This window comes from Cervus elaphus, chromosome 21 (assembly GCF_910594005.1).
Source record: "Cervus elaphus chromosome 21, mCerEla1.1, whole genome shotgun sequence".
Classification (NCBI taxonomy): domain Eukaryota; kingdom Metazoa; phylum Chordata; class Mammalia; order Artiodactyla; family Cervidae; genus Cervus; species Cervus elaphus.
Window position 1 is genome coordinate 74,358,239 of NC_057835.1, and position 11,558 is coordinate 74,369,796.

General features: G+C 38.7%; 1 pseudogene; it reads left to right on the forward strand.

The window, feature by feature from the left end:
- The first annotated feature begins 89 nt into the window (after positions 1–89).
- LOC122679121 lies at positions 90–10,948 on the forward strand (annotated as a pseudogene).
- Positions 10,949–11,558: the final 610 nt, after the last annotated feature.

The window sequence follows — 11,558 nt, forward strand, 5'->3', positions numbered from 1 at the left end:
GGGGAAATCTGTGAAATGAAAGTGTCTCCTGCCATATTCATAAGCATGAAATGTCACAGCCATCAGCGATTTCTGGCCTCCAAATATGAATGAGCACTCCCCAAACTGCGATCCAGCAGATGCTGCCACCCCTCACAGGGATTGCTGAGGAGCTGGGGAATTGCAAGAAGCAAGGTTAACAAGGAAACAGGATTGGCCCCAGAGGCTTGTATCTTCCCGTACACAGAATGCTAAATTCCTTAACTTGATGCCCGATCTTTGATGTTCAGACTGCCTGCTCACTTCGCTGGAAACTTGAATATAGTCTGACTTCCCCTCCTGCCTCCTTGGAGCAGTTTTCTCAGAGCTACTGAGATGCTGTTTCTCAGGCTCTCAGTCCTAAACATTCTCACCACATAAAATAACTCTCTACTTTGAAGTTGTGACTTTACTTTTTTAATTGACAAAAAGTTAAGCTCTCAAGTAGCACACATTGGCCCACTACACGATCATCACTAGCAATTTTGTCTCAACAAACTGACTTCAAAATGAGAAAGGTTTCAAAATAAAAAGGAAGAACAGATTGCCAAAACCCCAGCTGTGAAAATGTATGTACAAAACTTACAAGTATTTGCTTCATTAGAAATTAAAGGAAAATTTGCCCTAAAAATTGAGGGGGCTCTTTCATTGCATATGCAGTTAAGTTATACTAAGGTTAAAAGTTACCTTAATAAAGATGTCTTTTCAGACTTTAAACAAAGGCTTTTAGGGAGAAACTAGCATTTCTGTCTTTCAGATGTAATTCCATCTGATCTTCCAAGGTTCTGTTTTTGTGTATTTTGTTTGTTCATGTATTTGAAAACTTGGCCTTTGCCATACTATTTCCCAGAGTAAACTCTCCAGATTTAGGTTACATCCAACCCCACTATCTTATGGGGAGGCCTCTTGAGTCCTAGTGAATCATTATTAATACATATCTTTTATTAATGGCCAAATGATGGATCCTTTTTATTTTTTAATTTTTATTTATTTATTTATTTATTTTGATGCTTTTTAAATTGGAAAAACTAACATACTGGTGAATCTAAAGCACTCATTATAAACAACTGTTTTACCGGTACATATAAAATAAAAGTACTGGGCTTCCCAGGTGGCACAGTGGTAAAGAAACTGCCTGCCAGTGCAGGAGACACAGAGATGTGGGTTTGATCCCCGGGTGTGGAAGATCTCCTAGAGTAGGAAATGGTGACCCACTCCAGTATTCTTGCTTTGAAAATCCCATGAACAGAGGAGCCTTGTGGGCTACAGTCCATGGATTGCAAAAGAGTCAGACATGACTGAGCACACACATACACATAAAATAAAAATAAAATTAAACATGAGAAAAATGTAATAATTAACTTAAGAACTTCTGTTGTCTAAAACAAGAAAAACTAGTTTGGGAAGCTTTATCTGTGGTCTGTGCTTCCCTCAATGGGTCTTACGGATGCTAACAGTATTAGAATAATTAATGTTAACAGAAAAACTTGTAAGGGAAGTCTACCTACTGTTTCTAACAACTAGAAATGTAAAGAATTATCTCAAATGAATAAATAAATCTTTATGATCATTTTAAATGGGATAACTAAAAGATTTTATATGATTAAAACAAGATTTAAATTTCATATAGTGTATTGTTATAGCTCAGTTGCTCAGTCATATCTGACTCTTTGCAACCCCATGGACTGGAGCACGCCAGGACTCCCTGTCTGTCCTAATGTCCCAGAGTTTGCTCAAACGCACTTCCATTGAGTCAATGATGAGATCCAACCATTCCATCCTCTGTCCTCCCTTCAGTCTTGCCCAGCATCAGAGTCTCTTCCAATGAGTCCGTTTTTCTCATCAAGTGGCCAAAGTATTGGACCTTCAGCTTCAAAATCAGTCCTTCCAATGAATAGGTTGGTTATCTTTAGGGCTGACTGGTTTGATCTCCATGCAGTCCAAGGGACTCTCCAGAGTCTTCAAAACCCCAGTTCGAAAGCATCAATTCTTTCTCACTCAGCCTTCCTTATGGTCCAGCTCTCACATCCGTACAGGACTGTTACCGAGTCCAAGCTTGCTCTGCTCACCACACAACAGGCCAGTGAATCTGAGAGACAAGGTGCTGAGGCAAGGAAGAGACTTTAAGTGAGGAGTCAGCCAACTGAGAAGATGGCAGGCTAGCGCCTCAAAATAACCATCTTATGGGAGTCTGGATGCCAAATTCTTTTATAGATCAGAGAGAAAGAAGCAGTGAGGAACTAAGACAAAAGGCAGAATAGAGAGGGAGATGCAGTGGGGAACTAAAGTGAAAGGGTCTTCGTCCTGCAAAACGTCTCCAAGGGAATGGCCAGCCTTCAGAAGGCCAGTGTTAATCTCTTCTATTCACACGTGGGCAGGGACAAACTATCCATCAGCTGAGCAAAGGCCCTTTAGTTATACACAAGCAGAAGGCGCAGGGTCCTCCAGGCAGGCCATTGAGTATGATTATAATAATAAAAGCAAGTCAAAGAAACAGTTTCCAACAAGGGGTCAGAATTGACTTCCTCTTTGCAGTATGTCTACTGGAAAAACTATAGCATTGACTATACAGACCTTTGTCAGCAAAGTGACACCTTTGCTTTTTAATATGCTGTCTACGTTTGTCATAGTTTCCTTCCAAGGAGCAAATGTCTTTTAATTTCATGGCTGCAGTCACCATCTGCAGTGACTTTGGAGTCCAAGGAAATAAAGGCTGTCACTATTTTTGTTGTTTCCCCCATCTATTTGCCATGAAGTGGTGGAACCGGATGCAATGATCTTAGTTGCTTGAATGTTGAGTTTTATGCCAGCTTTTTTCACTCTCTTTCACTTCATCAAGAGGCTCTTTAGTTCTTCTTCACTTTGTGCCATAAGGGTGGTGTCATCTGCATATCTAAGTTTATTGATATTTCTCCTGGCAATCTTCATTCCAGCTTGTGCTTCATCCAGTCCAGCATTTCTCATGATGTACTCTGCATATATGTTAAATAAGCAGGGTGAGAATATACAGCCTTGACGTACTCCTTTCCCAATTTGGAACCAGTCTGTTGTTCCATGTCCAGTTCTAACTGTTGCCTCTTGACCTGCATACAGATTTCTTAAGAGGGAAATAAGGTGGTCTGGTGTTCCTATCTCTTTAAGAATTTTTCACAGTTTGTTGTGATCTGCACAGTCAAAGGCTTTAGCGTAGTCAATGAAACAGAAGTAGATATTTTCATGGAATTCTCTTGCTTTTTCTATGATCCATGGCAATTTGATTTCCGGTTCCTCTGCCTTTTCTAAATCCAGCTTGAACATCTGGAAGTTCTCAGTTCACAAACGGTTGAAGCCCAGCATGGGGAATTTTGAGTATTACTTTGCTAGTGTGTGAGTGCAATTGTGTGTAGCTTGAACATTCTTTGGCTTTGCCTTTATTTGGAATTAGAATGAAAACTGACCTTTTCCAGTCCTGTGACCACTGCAGAGTTGTCCAAGTTTGCTGACATATTGAGTGCAGCACTTTCACAGCATCATCTTTTACAATTTGTAATAGCTCAGCTGGAATTCCATCACCTCCGTTAGCTTTGTTTGTAGGGACCCTTCCTAAGACCCACTTGACTTCACACTCCAGAATGTCTAGCTCTAGTTGAGTGATCATATCATCGTGATTATCTGGGTCATAAAGATCTCTTTTGTATAGTTCTGTGTATTCTTCCTACCTTTTCTTAATACCTTCTGCTTCTGTTAGGTCCCTACCATTTCTGCCCTTTATTGAGCCCATCTTTGCATGAAATCTTCTTTTGGTATCTCGAATTTTCTTGAAGAGATCTCTAGTCTTTTCCATTCTATTGTTTTCCTCTATTTCTTTGCATTGATCACTGATGAAGGCTTTCTTATCTCTTCTTGCTCTTTGGAACTCTGCATTCAAATGGGTATATCTTTCCTTTTCTCCTTTGTTTTTTGCTTCTCTCCTTTTCTCAGCTATTTTTAAGGCCTCCTCAGACAACCATTTTGCCTTTTTGCATTTCTTTTTTTTTGGGATAGTTTTGATCACAGCCTTCTGCACAATGTTACAATCTTCTGTCCATAGTTCTTCAGGCACTCTGTCTATCAGATCTATACCCTCGAATCTATTTGTCACTTGTACTGTATAATCATAAGGGATTTTATTTAGGTCATACCTGAATGGCCTAGTGGTTTTCCCTGCTTTCTTCTATTTAGATCTGAATTTTGCAATAAAGAGTTCATGATCTGAGCCACAGTCAGCTCCCAGTCTTGTTTTTGCTGACTGTATAGAGCTTCTCCATCTTTGGCTGAAAAGAACTGAATCAATCTGATTTCAGTATTGACCATCTGGTGATGCCTATATATAGAGTCTTCTCTTGTGTTGTTGGAAGAGGGTGTTTGCTATGATCAATTTTCTTTTGACAAAATTCTGTTACTGCTTCATTTTCCGCTCCAAGGCCAAGGTTTCCTGTTACTCCAGGTATCTCTTGACTCCTACTTTTGCATTCAAGTCCCCTATGATGAAGAAGCAATAGAAAGGCCTAAAAACACTATATGGAAAATGGCTAAAAATATAGAAGTATTTTCTTCTGGATAAGTAGACATATTTGAATTTTCAGGCATTTTTTTAAAAAAGTTCCTTAATCCATCTTAAAATGGACTTTTGTTTATACATCTAAAAAGAAATAATTTAGGAGGGAGATTTGGATTCAGCACAGAGATAAAAATTTTGGCAATGGAAAGAACTGAGGGAGTGGGTAGAGTGCTTTGTAGTGAAGTGTGAAATGCCTGTCAGATTAGAAGCAGAGTAGAAGATAGGTTTCCTTTAGTGGGACAAACCGCCTTATATATTACCAAGTACGCTCCAGCATGTCACTCTGCAAGACTATTCCATCGTGCAGATTATTCTTCATGATTTCTAAAGATTCTCAGATATGCCAGAAAAATGCCACACCAGCTCAACTGAATATGCTCCTGTACTGTGCAAATAGAATGAGTGGGCCATCGTATTCATATTGTCTATGTCATGAATATAAATATAGAAATATAGATATATTCTGAAGTCTTCATGACCCACTTTATTTGTGGTACCATAGTAGCTACTGCCCCAATTTTATACAAATTTGCTTTGTGCCCCATCTTCATATGAGTTTATAAGCTAGAAATTAAGCGCACAAAAACACAATCTTATTAAGGTTTATTCACTTGTCTATTTCATGTCTTAGATGTTATTGAAACATGCATCATTTTAAACAGGAAGTATATTTCCTATTAACATTTTTTGCATGATGGAGTATCTGTTCTTTGCTAAAATGAGGTAAATGCATTTTTTAAACCCAAGAAAGGCCAGTGATCTAAAAAAGGGGAGGGTTCCTATGAGACTAAATTTCAGTGCTCTTAGAACTACATCAAAGCAATTAAAAAAGAGTTGGTTAATTATAGCTTTCCCCTGGTGAAGAAGCTGTCCTTAGTAGGACACACTGCTATATTCTGTAACTAAATACAGTGCCCCAATTTACTTTAATTCTGGCTAAATCTGTATACCCTCCAGAGTGGTATCCTTGAGAAGCAAGCACCATGGTTATTTAAATCAATGATAAAGTGAATCGCAATACCAGGGCTTACCAGAAACAAGTGGTAGATTTGCATACCAGATTCAAAGGGACAATGAATACACGTTGACTATAGGTCACAGGAAGAGTAGGCCACACCCACTGGGAAATAATGAGATATGAAATATTCTAGAAGGTGTCTTGAAACAGAGACCAATTCTAAGAGTTTACCATGCCAGCATCCTGCATGCCCCAAAATCTAGGCAATAGCGTTAAAATCATGGTGAAGTAATTTTCCTTATTAGAACCAGACTTTATCTTACTCATTTGTACAGACCCCAGGACTTGGCAAACACTGAATGCTTAATTCGTTATTAACATATAAATAAATGAGCTAACTTGTGGAAGTTAATAGCTTCAGATGATTACATTTTACCTTTGATGTGTGCTTATCATATGGACTCTCTGTACTTACAAATAACCACTAGAGGTTGCTATTTTATATTTTTTAACTTCCCAAGTCTGTATTATGATGCTTTTAAAAACTGGCATACTACTGAAAATTGTCCTTTCCAAAGAGAGCCAGAATAACATATTTTATCTCACATATTCTTCTCACAAGTGACATTTACATTCCTCCCATTGAGCAAAGGTGCCTGTGCCCCTTCTCTTAGATCAGAATTGGCTTCTGTAATTCCCCTATTGAAATATGGTAAGAGTAACGTTGTGTCAGGTCATTAAAATCGTAGGCTTATCTGCTCTGCTCAATTAGTATGCTTCCTCTCACAACCCAGTCACCATGCTATGAGAAAGTCAAGAAGCTTTATGGAAAGGCCACTTACAGATGTCCTAGTCTAGAGCCCTACATGCGGCTCAAACCAATATCCAGCATTAACTGCTAGACAGATGATTGAGAAAACTCTGATAATTCCAAGTGACCCTCACTCTTCAACCCAGCCTACAGCAAGGAACAGAGGCACGTTGACCCTGCTAAACCTTGCCTAAGTTGCACCTTCACGGAAAAAATAAATGATTTTTCTTCTTCGTGCGACTAAGTTTGTAGTTTCTCTCTTGATATGTTTTGTGCAGTTAATCCATATTGTTGCACGTAGCTGTGATTCATTCATTCTTATTGCTATTCTGTTGTATGAAGACAATACTTTTTCTCTTCTACCACTGGTGAGTGTTTAGGGATGTGACAAATGGTACTGCTATTAATACCCTTGTGCATGTCTTTTAGTGTACATAGTCATCATTTCTTTGGGATTTATACCTAGGAGTGAAAATTCTGAATCATAGCATATACAGATATTCACCTTTATTTATAATACAAAATTATCTTTTGAGTGTGATTGTACCAATTTGCCTTTCCATCACCAGTACATAGACGTTCCACCCCAAAACTTTTTAATTTGAGTCATTCTGCTGGATGATCTTCATGTACATTTTCCTGATGTCTAGGGAAGGTGAGCCCTTTTTCTCTTAGCTATTTGCTTATTTTCTCATAAACTGCTCAAGCTTCTGCCAATTTTTTACTTACTGGTCTTATCTTTTGCTTATATTTTTAGGAGATTATTTATATTATATAAGTGACTTGTCAACTGCTAACTCTTCTAAGAGGCTGCTAGAACAATTTGATGATCAAGCAAAACCAAGTTTACTAAACTTCAGCAGTAATGGAGAACACTGCTTTGATAGTTTGTAGTTTCTGAAAGGAGACGGCAGGAGTGGCTGCCCCTGGGATTTTATATCTGGGATCAAGTAATTTAAGGAAAATCTTTCAATATAAGTATATGATTGGGACTGGGAAAACCTTATGATATAAGAGTTTAGGATTGGTGGACACAAAATGCAACAATCTTGAGGCAACCCTTCTTCACTTGTTTCATGTGAGATTTTTGACCAGGTGAGCAACCTATTATCCTGAAAAGGAGCTTGCTTTCCCAGACAGTCTACTGTTTGACCTTATTTAGTTTTTATTAATTTCCTGAAGCAAACTGTGAACTTATTTGTTGGTTTAAAATATTTTTCTTTCTTGGCAAATGTTTTCCCGGAAGAAATTGTAAACAGTTTGTTTTCAGTCCTGAGACTTAAAGCAAGTGGAGGTAAATGGCCTCAGTTTCCAAGCCCCTTGTCCAAGAGATGTTACGAGTAGAATTACAGCTTTTATTGCTTGCCTTTGGAGTCACCATTCTAATCTGCCAGGACTCTCCTAGTTTTAGCTCTGAAAATCTCACATTTTGGGAAACACCTTCAGTTCTGAGCAAATGACTGGTTGGTCACTCTACTTGCCTTATTGCTCTTAAGGGTGGCTTGTCACAGACAGATGCTTTTAAAATTAATGTCGTCTATTCAATCATATTTTCTGAGAGTTAGTGCTCTTTTGATTCCTGTTAAGAACTCTTTCTTTTGACAAGTTTTTATACATAGTCTAGTTTTAATAAGTCCTTCCCAGGTGGCTCAGTGATAAAAAAAAATCTGCCTGCAATGCAGGAGACTCAGGTTCTATCCCTGGGTTGGGAAGATCCCCTGGAGGAGGAAATGGCAATCTACTCCAGTATTTCTGTCTGGAGAATTCCATGGACAGAGGAGCCTGGTGGGCTACAGTCCAGAGGGTCACAAAGAGTCGGACATGACTGAGCACACACACACACAGTTGTAACAAAGATATAATGAAAATTTCTTTTATGAAAATGATTATGCAAATGGTTTTCTGTACTTAAAATTTCTTGTATATGTTAACCTAAAATAATTCTTCAGTATAAAAGTTAACAAATTCATTAAGATGTTTCTATGTTGCTATTTAATGCAATGAAACAATGAGCAAAACTTGATAACTGGAAATGGCAGTTCCTGAAAACACCCCACTAATAATGTTCAAATTTTATTTATTTTCTTTTAACAAAATAGTTTCTTTGGTTGTCGTTCTATCATTGTTCCTTGCTAGTTTCCTTAATTCTCTCTCTTCTTTTTCAAAATTAACACCCTCAACAAGATGTGTCCATTTTGTCTTCATCTATTCCAGCTAATACTCTGCAAAATGCTTATCATCTGACTAAAGGAGGTTATGACAGGATTCACTCTTGATTCTTTTCATACCAGACTAATCATCTCAGCTGCCATCAGTTGAACCTTTGAGCATTTACAGCATTTGTACTGTGCCTGAGACACTATAGTAAACACGCTTTAGGAGGCAAATATATTTGACAGCAACATTCGTATGACAACTCTTTTCCTTAACACTTTAAAATCTAAAGGTCAGAATCCTACATCTTTTTGCATCTTCTCAAGCCCCTGTCCCTTTTGCGGTCTCTGCCTTATCCTAAATGTTAAGGTTAATATCTCTTCAATCATATTCTTTTATAGGCATACCATATTTAAATTCTTTTCACTTTACTGTGCTTCACAGATATTGCATTTTTTAAAAATTGAAGTTTGTGGCAACCCTGCATTGAGAAAATCTATGGGCACCATTTTCCCAACATTTTTTCACTTTGTATCTCTCTATCACATTTTGGTGATCCTTGCAATATTTCAAATATTTTTATTGTTATTATATGTTTTGTGGAGATCTGTGATCAATGAACTTTGATATTACTACTGTAATTATTTTGGAGAGCCGTGAACCACACCCATATACGATGGTGAACTTACTCAGTGTTGTTTGAGTTCTGACTGACCTGCAAACTGGCCTTTCTCCATCTCTCTCCCTCTCCTCGGGCATTCCTATTCCTTGAGTCACACCAATACTGAAATTAGACCAATTCTACAACCCTACAGTGGCCTGTTAATCTTCAAGTGAAAGGAAGAGTTGCAGGTCTCTCACTTTAAATAAAAAGTTGGAAATGATTAAGCTTTGTGTGAGGAAGGCATGAGACAGGCTGAAAGCTTAGCCTTTTTGCACCACATGGCTAACCAAGCTGTGAATGTCATGGAAAAGTTCTTGGGGGAAATGGAAAGTGCCACTCCAGTGAACACACAAATGATAAGGAAGGGAAACAGCCTTATGGCGCAGATGGAGAAAGTTGTATTGGTTACGGTAGGAGATCAAGTCAGTCACAACATTCTCTTAAGTCAAAGCTTAATCCAGAGCAAGGTCCTAACTCTCTTCACTTCTGTGAAGGCTAAGAATCAAAGCTTGAAGCTAGCATAGACTGATTCATGGAGGTTAAGGCAGAAAACATCTTCAAATTACAGAAGTGCCAGGTGAAGCAGCGAGTGCTGATGATGTAGGAGCTGCAGCAAGTGATCCAGAAGATCCAGCCAAGATCACTAATGAAGGTGGCTACACTAAGCAGCATGTTTTCAAAGTAGATAAAATAGCCTTGTATTGGAAGACGATGCCATCTCAGATTTTCATAACTGGAGAGGAGAAGTCAATGCCTGGCTCCAAAGCTTCAAAGGACAGTCTAACTTTCATGTTAGGGGCTAATGCAGTGGCACCTTTCGTTAAAGCCAATGCTCATTTACCATTCCAAAAGTGTGACGGTCCTTCAGAATTATGCTGAATTTACTCCACTTGTGCCCTTTAAGTGGAGAAACAAAGCCTAGATAACAGCACGCCTCTTACAACATGGTCTGCTTTACTTTAAGCCTGCTGCTGAGACTAATGGCCCAGAAAAAAAAAAATCCTTTAAAATTACTACTGCCCACTGACAATGTACCTGGTCACCCGAGTTCTGATGGGGAGGTACTGTACTCCAAGGTTAATGTTGTCTTCATGCCTCCTAACTCAACATCCATTCTGAAGCCCATGGGCCAAGGAGAAATTTCAGCTTTCATGTCTTATTATTTAAGAAGTGCAGTTTATAAGGCTATAGTTGCCATCGATAGTGACTCCTCAAATGGGGCAGGACAGAGTAAATCGAAAACCTTCTGGAAAGGATTCACCTTTCTAGACATGATTAAGAACAATTGTGATTCATGGAATGAGGTCAAAATATCAATATTAACAGGAGTTTTGAAGAAACTACTTCCAACCTTTGTGGATGGCATTAAGAGTTTCAAGACTTCAGTGGGGGAAGTAACTGCAGATATGGTAGAAATAGCAAGAGAATTAGAAGTAGAACCTGAGGCTGTGACTGAATGGCGGTAATCCCATGATAAGAATGGATGAGGAGTTGCTTCTTATGGATGTGCAAAAAAAGTGGTTTCTTGAGATGGAAACTACTCCTGGTTGAAAATGCTGTGAAGATTGGTGAAACAACAGCAGAGAAATCAGAATGTTATATAAACTTAGTTGATAATGCAGCAGCAGGGTTTAAAAATATCGACTACAATTCTGAAAGAAGTTCTATTGTGGTCAAAATGCTATCAAGTAGCATTATATTTACAGAGAAATCTTCCATGAAAGGAAGAATCAACCAATGCAACAACCTTCATTGTTGTTTTAAGAAACTGTCACACAGCCACCCTACTCCTTGGCAACCATCATCCTGATCAATCCCCAATCGTAAACATCTAGTGAAGACCCTCTACCAGCAAAAAGATTACAGCTTGCTAAAGACTCAGATGGTGGCTAGCATTTTTTAACAATAAAGTATTTTTAAATTAAGGTAGGTATATAGTTGTTTTAGACACAATGCTATTGTATATTTAATAGACTATAGTATAAACTTAACTTTTATATACACTGAGAAACCAGAAACTCCATGTGGTTCAGTTTATCGCAATATTCACCTCATCTGGGACCAAACCCAAAGTCTGTCTCAGGTGCACCTCTTGGCTTCCCTGTGGCTCAGACAGGAAATAATCTGCCTGCAACGCGGGAGAAAGAAAGTGAAGTCGCTCAGTCCTGTCCAACTCTTTGTGACCCCATGGACTGTAGCCCACCAGACTCCTCCATCCATGGGATTTTCTAGGCAAGAGTACCAGAGTGGGTTGCCATTTCCTTCTCCAAAGGATCTTCCCTACCCAGGGATCGAACCCAGGTCTCCCTCATTACAGGCAGATGCTTTACCCTCTGAGCCATCAAGGAATCCCTGGTGCAATGTGGGAGACCAG